Genomic DNA, 12,477 nt, shown 5'->3' on the forward strand with positions numbered 1-12,477 from the left:
TTTTTAGATACATTAAAAGCAGGAAACCGGCCAAAGAGTCGGTTGGGCCGCTGGACGAAAATGGTGTTAAAGGGGCGATCAAGGAGGACAAAGTCGTAGCGGAGAAATTAAATGAATTCTTTGCTTCGGTCTTCACCGAGGAGGATTTGGGGGGGACACCGGTGCCGGAAAGAATATTTGAAGCGGGGGAGTCGGAGAAACTAAACAAATTCTCTGTAACCTTGGAGGATGTAATGGGTCAGTTCAGCAAGCTGAAGAGTAGTAAATCACCGGGACCTGATGGTATTCATCCCAGAGTATTAATAGAACTAAAAAATGAACTTGCGGAGCTACTGTTAGAAATATGCAATCTGTCCCTAAAATCGAGTGTAGTACCGGAAGACTGGAGAGTAGCCAATGTTACTCCGATTTTTAAGAAGGGTTCCAGAGGAGATCCGGGAAATTATAGACCGGTGAGTCTGACGTCGGTGCCGGGCAAGATGGTGGAGGCTATTATTAAGAATAAAATTGCAGAGCATATACAAAAACATGGACTGATGAGACAAAGTCAGCACGGATTTAGTGAAGGGAAGTCTTGCCTCACCAATCTAATGCATTTTTTTGAGGGGGTAAGCAAACATGTGGACAATGGGGAGCCGGTTGATATTGTATATCTGGATTTTCAGAAGGCGTTTGACAAAGTGCCGCACGAAAGACTCCTGAAGAAATTGCAGAGTCATGGAATCGGAGGTAGGGTATTATTATGGATTAAGAACTGGTTGAAAGATAGGAAGCAGAGAGTAGGATTGCGTGGCCAGTATTCTCAGTGGAGGAGGGTAGTTAGTGGGGTCCCGCAGGGGTCTGTGCTGGGTCCGTTGCTTTTTAATGTATTTATAAATGACCTAGAGATGGGAATAACTAGTGAGGTAATTAAATTCGCCGATGACACAAAATTATTCAGGGTCGTCAAGTCGCAGGAGGAATGTGAACGATTACAGGAGGACCTTGCGAGACTGGGAGAATGGGCGTGCAAGTGGCAGATGAAGTTCAATGTTGACAAGTGCAAAGTGATGCATGTGGGTAAGAGGAACCCGAATTATAGCTACGTCTTGCAAGGTTCCGCGTTAGGAGTTACGGATCAAGAAAGGGATCTGGGTGTCGTCGTCGATGATACGCTGAAACCTTCTGCTCAGTGTGCTGCTGCGGCTAGGAAAGCGAATAGAATGTTGGGTGTTATTAGGAAGGGTATGGAGTCCAGGTGTGCGGATGTTATAATGCCGTTGTATCGCTCCATGGTGCGACCGCACCTGGAGTATTCTCTTCAGTACTGGTCTCCGTATCTCAAAAAAGATATAGTAGAATTGGAAAAGGTACAGCGAAGGGCGACGAAAATGATAGTGGGGATGGGACGACTTTCCTATGAAGAGAGGCTGAGAAGGCTAGGGCTTTTCAGCTTGGAGAAGAGACGGCTGAGGGGAGATATGATAGAAGTGTATAAAATAATGAGTGGAATGGATCGGGTGGATGTGAAGCGACTGTTCACGCTATCCAAAAATACTAGGACTAGAGGGCATGAGTTGAAGCTACAGTGTGGTAAATTTAAAACGAATCGGAGAAAATTTTTCTTCACCCAACGTGTAATTAGACTCTGGAATTCGTTGCCGGAGAACGTGGTACGGGCGGTTAGCTTGACGGAGTTTAAAAAGGGGTTAGATAGATTCCTAAAGGACAAGTCCATAGACCGCTATTAAATGGACTTGGAAAAATTCCGCATTTTTAGGTATAACTTGTCTGGAATGTTTTTACGTTTGGGGAGCGTGCCAGGTGCCCTTGACCTGGATTGGCCACTGTCGGTGACAGGATGCTGGGCTAGATGGACCTTTGGTCTTTCCCAGTATGGCACTACTTATGTACTTATGTACTTATGAGTTGGGGCATCAGTGGACTTCCTAGTGGCTGCCGCTGCTCTATTGCAAGCACCAAGCAGCTCTTCTAGACTCTGCTCCTCACTGTTTCCTGCCCCCATGCACTGAATACAGTATGGCTGGATTGGCGCACTCATCAGCCCCAGACTAGGAGTCAGCAAAAATTGCACTGTAGTAGCATTTCCCCCCTCCCCCCCCCCCCCCCCCCCCCAAAGTCAAGCCTACGACCCTGTGGCCTCCTCTTCAGCATATCCGACCGATCAGGGCCTCATCTGGAGCACTGCAGTAAACTTCTGCTAAGGGTAATGCTGGATTGCTGGTGGGTTTCTGAGTGGGGATGGGCTCTGCACTAGCCAGGTAAAAAAAAATTATAATTCACGATGGTGGGCTTCTGGGTGGGGGGTGGGCTCTGCAGTGCCTAGGTTTAAAAAAAATTATGTTTAATGCTGATGTGCTTCTGGCTGGAGGTGGGGGATTGCGAAGGGCAGGGCTGATACCAGACTATGGGGGAGGGGGTAGGGAAGGGCTGATACCAGACTATGGGGGAGGGAGTAGAGCAGGGCTGATTCTGGGCTACAGGGGAGTGGTGGGGAGTAGGGAAGGAAGGGCTGCTAAAATAGCATTTAACCAGCTAACCGTGAATATTCAGTGGGCGGTAACCAGTTATCTCTGCTGAATATTTACAGTTAGCACATAGTGGCTAACTAGTTATACTGTATGATATAGCCAGTTAGCACTGATATTCAGCACTGGGTATAGCAGTCAAACAGTACCACAAAAATAACAGTCCTATTTCTAACTGCTAGGACCTCAACTGGTCAGCACTGAATATCAGCTTAACCAGTTAAGTTCCAGTGGCCAAAAATGAAACAAAAAATTCAATGCTGATTGCCAGATACAGCACAGCATTGAATTTCCGGGTTCAGTGTTAGCAGCGGGCTATAACTACGCTGCCTGCTACCAGATGAATATCAGCCCCATAGTGCCCACCCATATTAAGCTCAAGGCCCACCCAAAATGTCAGGTCTGGCTACGCCACTGGTAAGGAGAGTTTGGGATGGGGGGGCGGCACTAGATCACCAGGGCGAGTGGGGCTAGGGTTGCCCACTGGGCCACCAGGGAAAGTTTTTTTGGTGTCGGGAGGGGGTTAGAGGGGCTGGAGGTCCACTGGACCTACAGCTCCTTCCGTGTGGGGGGAACCCTCCAGCCTGGTCTGATTGACAGGTCCGGGCTTTTTTTTTTCATAGCCAGGACCTGTCAAACAACTTCTGTGGGAGGATTGTGCCTTGGGCGCATGTCCAGGACAATCCTCCTGCAGAAATCCCTCCATGATCAAAACTAATAGCATGTATAAATCTGCATGCTATTAGTTTTGATCAGCCATCTCTTTCCTCTCCAATCTGTCCAAAATTCTGCAGCACGACTTATTTTCCGCCAGAATCATCATACCCACACTAGCCCGCTCCTCAAGTCACTTCACTGGCTCCCTGTCCGCTTCCGCATTCAGTTTAAACTTCTCGTACTGACCTTTAAATGAATCCACTCTGTAGCCCCCCATTACCTCCCCACTCTCATCTCTCCCTACATTCCTCACCGTGAACTCTGCTTGCTAGACAAATCTCTCTTGTCGTCCCCCTTCTCAGGGCCGGTCTTAGCGAGTGTGGGGCCCTGTGCAGACCGATTTGGTGGGGCCCCATCCTAGCCCCGCCCCTGCCCTAGCCCCGCCCCCACCCCAGCTCCACCCCATTGATAAGATTATTCAATTTTTAGAAAATTTTTTATTTATGCAGTCTTCTTTCCATTTGATATTTTTTTCTCTCACCGTGTCCACCATCCTCCTGTGTCCTTATGTGTCCTGTCTACCATCTGTAGCCCTGTCCCTATCCTTTCTCTAGTTTCAGCATCTGCCTTCCGATCCAGCCCTTAAATTCAGCAATTTCCCATCCATCCATATCCAGCAATTCTCCTCTCTCCCCTGCCCTCCCCTCCATGTCCAGCAATTTCTCCTCTCTCCCTGGGCCCTGCCCTCCCATCCATGCTCCTCTGTCCCCTGCCCACCTCCATCCATCCATATTAAGCAATTTCTCCTCTCTCCCTGGGCCCTGCCCTCCCATCCATGTCCATCCATGCTCCTCTGTCCCTTGCCCACCTCCATCCATCCATATTAAGCAATTTCTCCTCTCTCCCTGGGCCCTGCCCTCCCATCCATGTCCATCCATGCTCCTCTGTCCTCTGCCCACCTCCATCCATCCATATCAAGCAATTTCTCCTCTCTCCCTGGGTCCTGTCCTCCCATCCATGTCCATCGATACTCCTCTCTCCCCTGCCCTCTCCATCTATCCATATCCAACAATTCTCCTTCCTCCCCTCCATGTCCAGCAAAATCTTTTAAATTTATCACCGTTACAACAGCTGTGCAGCGTCAGTGAAAACGCTGCCCGACGTCTCTCCACCAGCCTTCCCTTCGCTTGTTCATTCCCTCTCAGACTCAGTGTCCCGCCCTCGCAAGGAAATGACGTCAGAAGAAGGCGGGGCACTGAGTCTGAGAGGGAATGAACGAGTGAAGGGAAGGCTGGTGGAGAGACGTCGGGCAGCGCTTTTACTGACACAGCTGCTGCGACGTCGGACTCGGAGCGAAGTAAACTGTTTTTATTCTTCCCTTCTATCCCGGGAAGAATTGCGAACCCCCATATTAAAACAAAACGGAGCGCCAAGATGGAGTGGAGGAGGCTGACCAAGGCGTGCCGCGCAGGGCCCCCTTAAGCGTGAGGCCCTATGCGGTCGCCTCGGCCTAAGACCGGCCCTGCCCCTTCTCCTCCACTGCTAACGCCAGGCTTCGCTCCTTTTCTCTCGCGGCACCTTATGCCTGGAATAGACTTCCTGGACCTATACGTCTAGCTCCATCTCTACCTGTTTTCAAATCTATGCTGAAAACCCACCCTTTCACTGCTGCTTTTTAGCTCCCATTAATTCCCTCACCCGTAACTGTCTGTCTGTATTATTTAGATTGTAAGCTCTTTTGAGCAGGGACTGTCTCTTTGTATCAGGTGTTCAGCGCTGTCTGCGTCTGGTAGCGCTATACAAATGCTAATAATAATAATCATTGGGGGTTTAATTCCCCATGCTCTTCTAGTGCTAATTTTTCAGCGCTGTTCAGAACAGCACAGGAAATTTGATCATCGGCCCCTTGGTGACTAAAGAAGTTTTTGTATTTTCTGCTGTGTCTCCATGCCACTATTTTCTTCTCCCCCTCGCTTATAGAGTTTATTTCATTTCTACATATCTGACAGTAAATGATAAAGCATGTTGATGGTTATTAGAAAGTAGATAGAGATAGACAAAGGGACTCCAGCACCACTCAATGGCAAAAAGGGGAACATGTTAGATTTCACAGAACAATGTTAAAGATATTGAGGCGTATTTTCAAAGCACTTAGGGCCTCTTTTGCTTAGGCGCCCTAGCATTTTTAGCACACGCTAATATTTAGGGTGCACTAAATATTAGAGACAACCATATCAACGTCTCTGAACCCCTTCCTTCTCTGATGTTGGTAAAGGTGTCCTCAAAGCCTGCAATGATTCATTCTTGCTGCTTGTGCCGGCCCCACAGGCTTTCATCTGTCACGTTCCACCAGACAGGAAACAGGCAATGACGTCAGCGAGGGTAGGACATGTTAGATGGAAACCTGCGGGGCTGGTGCAAGCAGCGAGAATGAATTGCTGCAGGTGCCGAGGACGCCTGTACTGACATCAGGGAGGGACGGAGTTCAGAGACAGGAGCACAGATGCCGGGATGCCACAGAGGAGAGGGAGAAGATGTGGGGTAGGTGAAAAAAAACCCCAAAAGACAGATACCGGATAGGAGGGGTGAGATTAGTAAGCTCGACTCAGGAGAGAGACCTTAGGGTGTTGGTGTCGTAGGATCTGAAGGTGAAGAAACAATGCAACAAGGCGACGGCCATGACCAGAAGGATGCTAGGCTGCGTAGAGAGGGGCATAACCAGCAGAAGAAATGCTAAATAGTAGTAGTAGTAGGTGTTGATGCCCCTCTACAAGCCGTTGGGGAGACCCCACTTGGAGTATTGTGTTCAGTTTTGGAGGCCGTATCTTGCTAAAGATGTAAAAAGACTGGAAGCGGTGCAAAGAAAAGCTACAAAAATGGTATGGGATTTACGTTGCAAACCGTACAAGGAGAGACTTGCTGACCTGAACATGTATACCTTGGAGGAAAAGAAAAACAGGGGTGATATGTTACAGACGTTCAAATATTTGAAAGATATTAATCCACAAATGAACCTTTTTCGGAGACGGGAAGGCGGTAGAACTAGAGGACATGAATTAAGGTTGAAGGGGGACAGACTCGGGACTAATGTCAGGAAGTATTTTTTCACAGAGAGGGTGGTGGCATGCCCTCCCGCGGGAGGTGGTGGAGATGAAAACGGTAATGGAATTCAAACATGTGTGGGATAAACACAAAGGAATCCTATATAGAAGGAATGGTTCTGTGGAATCTTAGTGGAGATTGGGTGGCAACGCTGATAATTGGAAACAAAATGGGAGCTGGGCAGACTTCTACGGTCTATGCCCTGATCGTGACTGAATAGATAGGGATGGTCTGGAGTGTAAATTTTAAGGGGCTTCGATGTTAGCTTCAGAACCTAGTACAAGAACAGTACTGGGCAGACTTCTACGGTCTGTGCCTTGAGAAAGGCAAGGACCAATCAAATTCGGGTATACATATAAAGTATCACATACCATGTAAAATGAGTTTATCTTGTTGGGCAGACTGGATAGACCGTACAGGTCTTTATCTGCCGTCATTTACTATGTTACTATCATGCTTATTTTCGAAAGTGATCGCCGGCGATCTTCCGACAAATCGGGAGATGGCCAGCGATCTTTCAAAAGCGGCGAAATCGGTATAATCGAAAGTTGCTGTTTTGACACCATCGCCACTTTCCCTTCGCCAAGCCGGCAAAAGTTCAAGGGGGTGTGTCGGTGACATAGCGAAGGTGGGACATGGGCGGGCATGGGCGTGGCTACCAGATGGCCGGCTTTCGCAGATAATGGGAAAAAAAGCGGCGTTAATCAGTATTTCGCCGGGTTTACTTGGTCCTTTTATTTTCACGACCAAGCCTCAAAAAGGTGCCCTAACTCACCAGATGACTACCGGAGGGAATGGGGGATGACCTCCCCATACTCCCCCAGTGGTCACCAACCCTCTCCCACACTAAAAAAATAAAAATAAAAACCTTTTTTTCCCAGCCTGTATGCCAGCCTCAAATGTCATACCGAGCTCCCTGACAGCAGTATGCAAGTCCCTGGAGCAGTTTTTAATGGGTGCAGTGCACTTCAGGCAGGCAGACCCAGGTCCATCCCCCCTCCTACCTGTTACACTTGTGGTGCTAAGTGTTGAGCTCTCCAAACCCCCCCAAAACCCACTGTACCCACATGTAAGTGCCCCCCTTCACCCATAAGTGCTATGGTAATGGTGTAAAGTTGTGGGGAGTGGGTTTGGGGGGGATTTGGGGGGCTCAGCACCCAAGGTAAGGGAGCTATGCACCTGGGAGCTATTTGTGTATTTTTAAAAAATTTTTAGAAGTGCCCCCTAGGGTGCCCGGTTGGTGTCCTAGCATGTCAGGGGGACCAGTGCAGTACAAATGCTGGCTCCTCCCATGACCAAATGCTTTGGATTTCGCCAGGTTTGAGATGGACGGCATTTTTTTCCATTATCGCTGAAAAACCCGGCAAACTCTGGCATTTGGCTGGGCCAAACCGTATTATCGAAAGAAAACATGGCCGGCCACCTTTTTTGATAATACGGTTCCGGCCAGCTGTTGTGTCGCCACCAAAATAGATCGCCGGCGCCGTTCGATTATGCCCCTCCACGTAAATTAAACTCAATTGTGAACTGTAGAAAGGGGCAACATTCAAATTGAGGTTGGTGCTCCAGCCTAAGTAGACCTAGCAATTCGTGAAAAAGAGAGAAAACGTGAAGAGCCAAAAACACTAAAAAACTAAAAGGAAACAAAATAAAATAAAGATGAAGGATAAAAAAAATTGCAAAAGGGACAAAAAAATACCCACATGGGAAGGCACTGCATTATCAGAGAAAAAAATGCACTGTGAGAACAGAAAGATGTGTCCTCCCTGCTCCGTGGAAAAACAAAGACTGAGGAACCCGCGCTCATAGGTCAAGCAGGAAGGCACCAGCGCATGCACAGTGGGATGCTGCTAGAAATTTATACAATCATCTTGCTTGTCGGCATCTGCACCGAGCTTCATCGGATGATGTCAACCAGATGTGAGAATGCAGACGACCAGCTTGTCCTCGGAGAAAATGTTATTGCATTCTTTCTCCCACACCCAACTTTTATTTATTTTTTCATTTTTGCAATATTTTAAATAATGTACTGGCTGCAGGAAAGCCACATATTTGAAGATCCTGTTTCCACAAAATGTATGCCAGGAATATAGCATGCAATTGTTTTCTGCTGTTCAATCCAATCATCATTTTTCAAGTAGCATTAAGAGGCTTAATTTTCAAAGGCATCTGTCATACACTGGATGTTTCCAAGTGCTGCTTCTTTCAAATACAGTGTCAGAGAAAAAAATGTGTTCAATGAAGCACATTACTCATCTTAGACAGGTGAGAGGGAGAAGGGGGCTCATTGACAGCTGTTGCCTCAGGGAAAACATTGTTATGCAGATAATACATCCCAAAGAATAGAGGCAGAGGCATGCCAGATAAATATTTGGTTTAAGGTCCAATCATTTTTTAAATGTAGGGGATTCTTGTGTCAATCTCAAAACCAAATGACACAGTACTTGCTGTAGGCAACAATACCACTCTCAAAATATGCAAGAACTCTACAATTTTATTTATTTATTTTATTTATTGCATTTGTATCCCACATTTTCCCACCTATTTGCAGGCTCAATGTGGCTTACAGAGTTTGGTTATGTCATAATCATTCCATGATATCAGATACTGCTTCAATTTTTACATAAATATTTTAAGCAATGGAGGACAAGACTTCAGAAGCTTTTTAGCTTATCTGCTCTGAATGCTGTTGGACCTCAGTCCTGCTGTTGAGGCTCCTTGTCATTAGTCAGAAAAACCTAAGGTTTGGCATGAGAAGACACAACATTTAAGAAGATGTTGACCTCCTGAAGAGCCTTGCAAAACAGCAGTGCTCTGTTGAGCTGTCAGCACAAAAAGCTAAGTTGCTTTGAGTTTTTAAGAAAAGTTTAAGATAAAAAAATGTTTTAATTCTTTTACATTTTTCTCATAATATTATAGAGAACAATATGGAGGTTTTTCTGACTAACGACAAAGGCTGAACAGCAGGACTGAGGTACAACAGTTTTTAGAGCCAATAATCTAAAAAGCTTCTGAAGTCTTTTCCTCCATTGCTTAAAATATTTATTTAAAAATTGAAGCAGTTTTCTGTTGGGGATTCTAATGTAACATCTCAAAAATTTTGCAATGCAATACCAAACTAAGTAGACCTCTACAACTACAACAGCATCTTTGTGTGTGTGTGTGTGTGTGTGTGTATGGACCATCAGAAGGTGAAAATGAACTATTTTAATACTAAGGTTTATCTTTTACCATGACTCGTCATCAATTCTATTATATCTTTAAAAGTATCTTCTATATTTTCAATTCAAAGCTAGTATACCAATTCTTTTAATGGTTTCTATAACACAAGAAATTTATCTTAGAAGTGCTCGGGGAATGGGTGTCAACAATCATGTTTCATTGTTCCTGCATCAGGGAAGATGGTCACCTTAGGGAACAATAACAGCATCTTTCCTTACCAGCAACAAACTTCCCTGATGCAGGAACAATGAAACATGATTCATGTCCCATGAGTACTTCAAAAATAGGTTTCAAAGAACTGGTTTACTAGCTCTAAAGTGAAGATATTAAAACTACTTTTTAAGAAATGTTAAAAAATAATGATGAGTCATGGTAAAAGATAAATCTTAGTATTAAAATGTTTCATTATGATCTTAACCTTCTGAAGATCTGTCAAAAAAAAGGATGTTAATTGTAGTTTTTCAAATATTTTGAACAAAAGGACCTATGTTGTGATTATATCAATCTCTGGATCTGTTAACTGCCCTTGAAGGTGGGAGTTGTGAACCCCTTTAACCTGGTTTCATGTAAATATGAGTGTTGGATAAACTGAAAACACATCTAACTTGCAATGAAAAAGGCATCATCTGCATGATATATATAGCACAGTACATGTGATGTTAGCAGATAAAAACAACTTGATCCACTCAGTCTGCTCATTTCTGCTTGTGTAACGGCTCTGCCATGCCTTTTTCCCCGACACACCTTTTTACTGGCAGGTCCTGTGGTGTTCAGGGCCCATGTCATGGGGTGCAGCTGCCTCCAGCATCCTGGAGCGAGGTGCTTCCGGGTTGCCGGCTCTCCTAGGGCGCTGAAGAGCTATTTTTAAAGGTGCAGCATGCTGTTGTTGTGCGGAGGCAACTGAGGACCTACTTCTACCCTCTGGGGTACTTAAGGATGGTTCCTGCTTCCCTCAGATGTCTTCGCAACAAGGTCTCTAGTTTTGTTCCAGCTCCAGTCTTGGTCTTGTTCCTGAAGCCTTCTTCTTGAGATTCTTTGCTACTGAAGCTTTGCTCTTGTGATGCCATGTCTCCGAGTTCCTGCCAAGCTCCAAGCCCTGCCTTGTCTCCGAGTTCCTGTCAAGCTCCAAGCTCTGCCTTGTTTCCAGATTTTGTCATGCCTTGGACTTTTGTTCCTGCCCCATTTAGTCCAGTGTATCTAGTCCTTGTTTCCTCCCGGCCTTGCAGTGCCCTTAGTACTATGTTCAGTCTAGTCTGTCTTGCCTGTTGCTTTTTCCAGTCCTGTCTTGATCAAGTTCTTACCTTGCCCATGCCATGCCTTGTCTGGACCCAGTTTTAATCTAGTTTCCGTGTCTTGCCTGGGTTCCAATTCTAGCCCCGTTGCCTTGTTTTCTTTGCTCTGTCTGGGTCCAGTCCTTGTCTTGTCTAGCCTTGTCTTGTCTTGTGCCGCTTCTTCTTGTGTCTGGATCCAGTTCTTGCCCTGCTTGGCTTTGCCTTTTCTGGACCCAGTTTTAACTTAGTTTCCTTGTCTTACTGGGTTCCGGTTCTAGTCCCATTGCCCTGCTTTTCCTTGCCTCATCTGGATCCGGTTCCTGCCATGTCTGCTTTGCCTAGTCCTATCCAGTCCTTGCCTTGTCAAGCCTTGTCTTGTCTAAATCCTGTCCAGTCCTTGCCTTGCATTGTCCTGCCTAGTCCTGTCTGCCCTTGTTCTAGTCTTGCCTCAGTTTCTGCCTTGTGCCAGACCAGGGGATTCATCGGCCACAGCTCTGGCTGCGGTCCAAGAGCTCACATTTCCTGAATCTGTGACAGCTTGCCTAATGTACTGCCAAAACATATGGTTTTCTTCCTCCATGCCCCTTCTACTATGGTTCCTTTGCATTGGCCCAAAGCACGCTTGAATTTTATCATTGTTGTTGCTCCTATGTAACCAAAATAAAGAGGACAGAAGAGAGCAAATTCAATCTCTAAAACAGACTCTCCTATTGCAAAATGTAAGGCATAAACTTTAGTATAAAGTGCCAGAAAACAATAATTTACCTGTATTCTTTGCCCACAGTATAGCAGAACACAAGAAAAAAAGCCTCAGAGCCTCACCTTCTCTCAAACAAGTGATCAGGAATTAAAGGCAACTATCTCATCAGCATTAAAAAAAAAACACTCCTCAGTTATTTTCAAAGCTCTGTGCAAGGTAAAGTGAATTAAATTAAAGCAAATTAAGTGACTTATTTGTAACTTGATGTGTTAGTAAAATGTTATATCATTGATCACGCCAACAAATGCCTCTGTTTCACTTTTGGTTGCTTCAGGGCATTCCAGATGATCAGTCATTTACCAAAACTGTAACAACATAACTTTACTGCACAAAAATTAATTTTCAAAACTTGAAAAAAAGAACTATTTTCTAACTTAGTTACTTGCCCATAATATTGGACTGCTAACTTTCAACATCACTGTTTTTCAAACATGGCCGTGGTATGCCTTCACTCTCTTTAAATCCAGATTCTGACATCATATCCCTGCGATACAATCCAATTAGCTATTCTGGCAATAAAAACTATTCCATTCAAATTTTTTCATTCAGATCCATAGGTTCTTCACTTTTCAGTGTATAGATCCAAAACTGCTCTCATTGTAAAAGAGATCTAGGGGTCCTTTTACAAAGGCACACTGAAACATGGCTTGCAGTAGTGTAGGCGTGGGTTTTGGGCACACGCAGATCCATTTTTCAGCACGCCTGAAAAATGCCTCTTTTTTTGCCTAAAATGGACGTGCGGGAAAATCAAAATTGCTGTGCATCCATTTTGGATCTGAGACCTTGCTGCCAGCCATAGACCTAGTGGTAAAGAATTTGGGCAGTAATGACCTATGTGTGTCAGATGCCACTTGGCGCGCGTCCGTTACGCGCTCTAGAAAATAAAAAATATTTTTCAGACGCGCAGAGCGGCTGCATGCCAAAATTGAAATTACCT

Source organism: Microcaecilia unicolor, chromosome 2 (assembly GCF_901765095.1).
Source record: "Microcaecilia unicolor chromosome 2, aMicUni1.1, whole genome shotgun sequence".
NCBI lineage: Eukaryota > Metazoa > Chordata > Amphibia > Gymnophiona > Siphonopidae > Microcaecilia > Microcaecilia unicolor.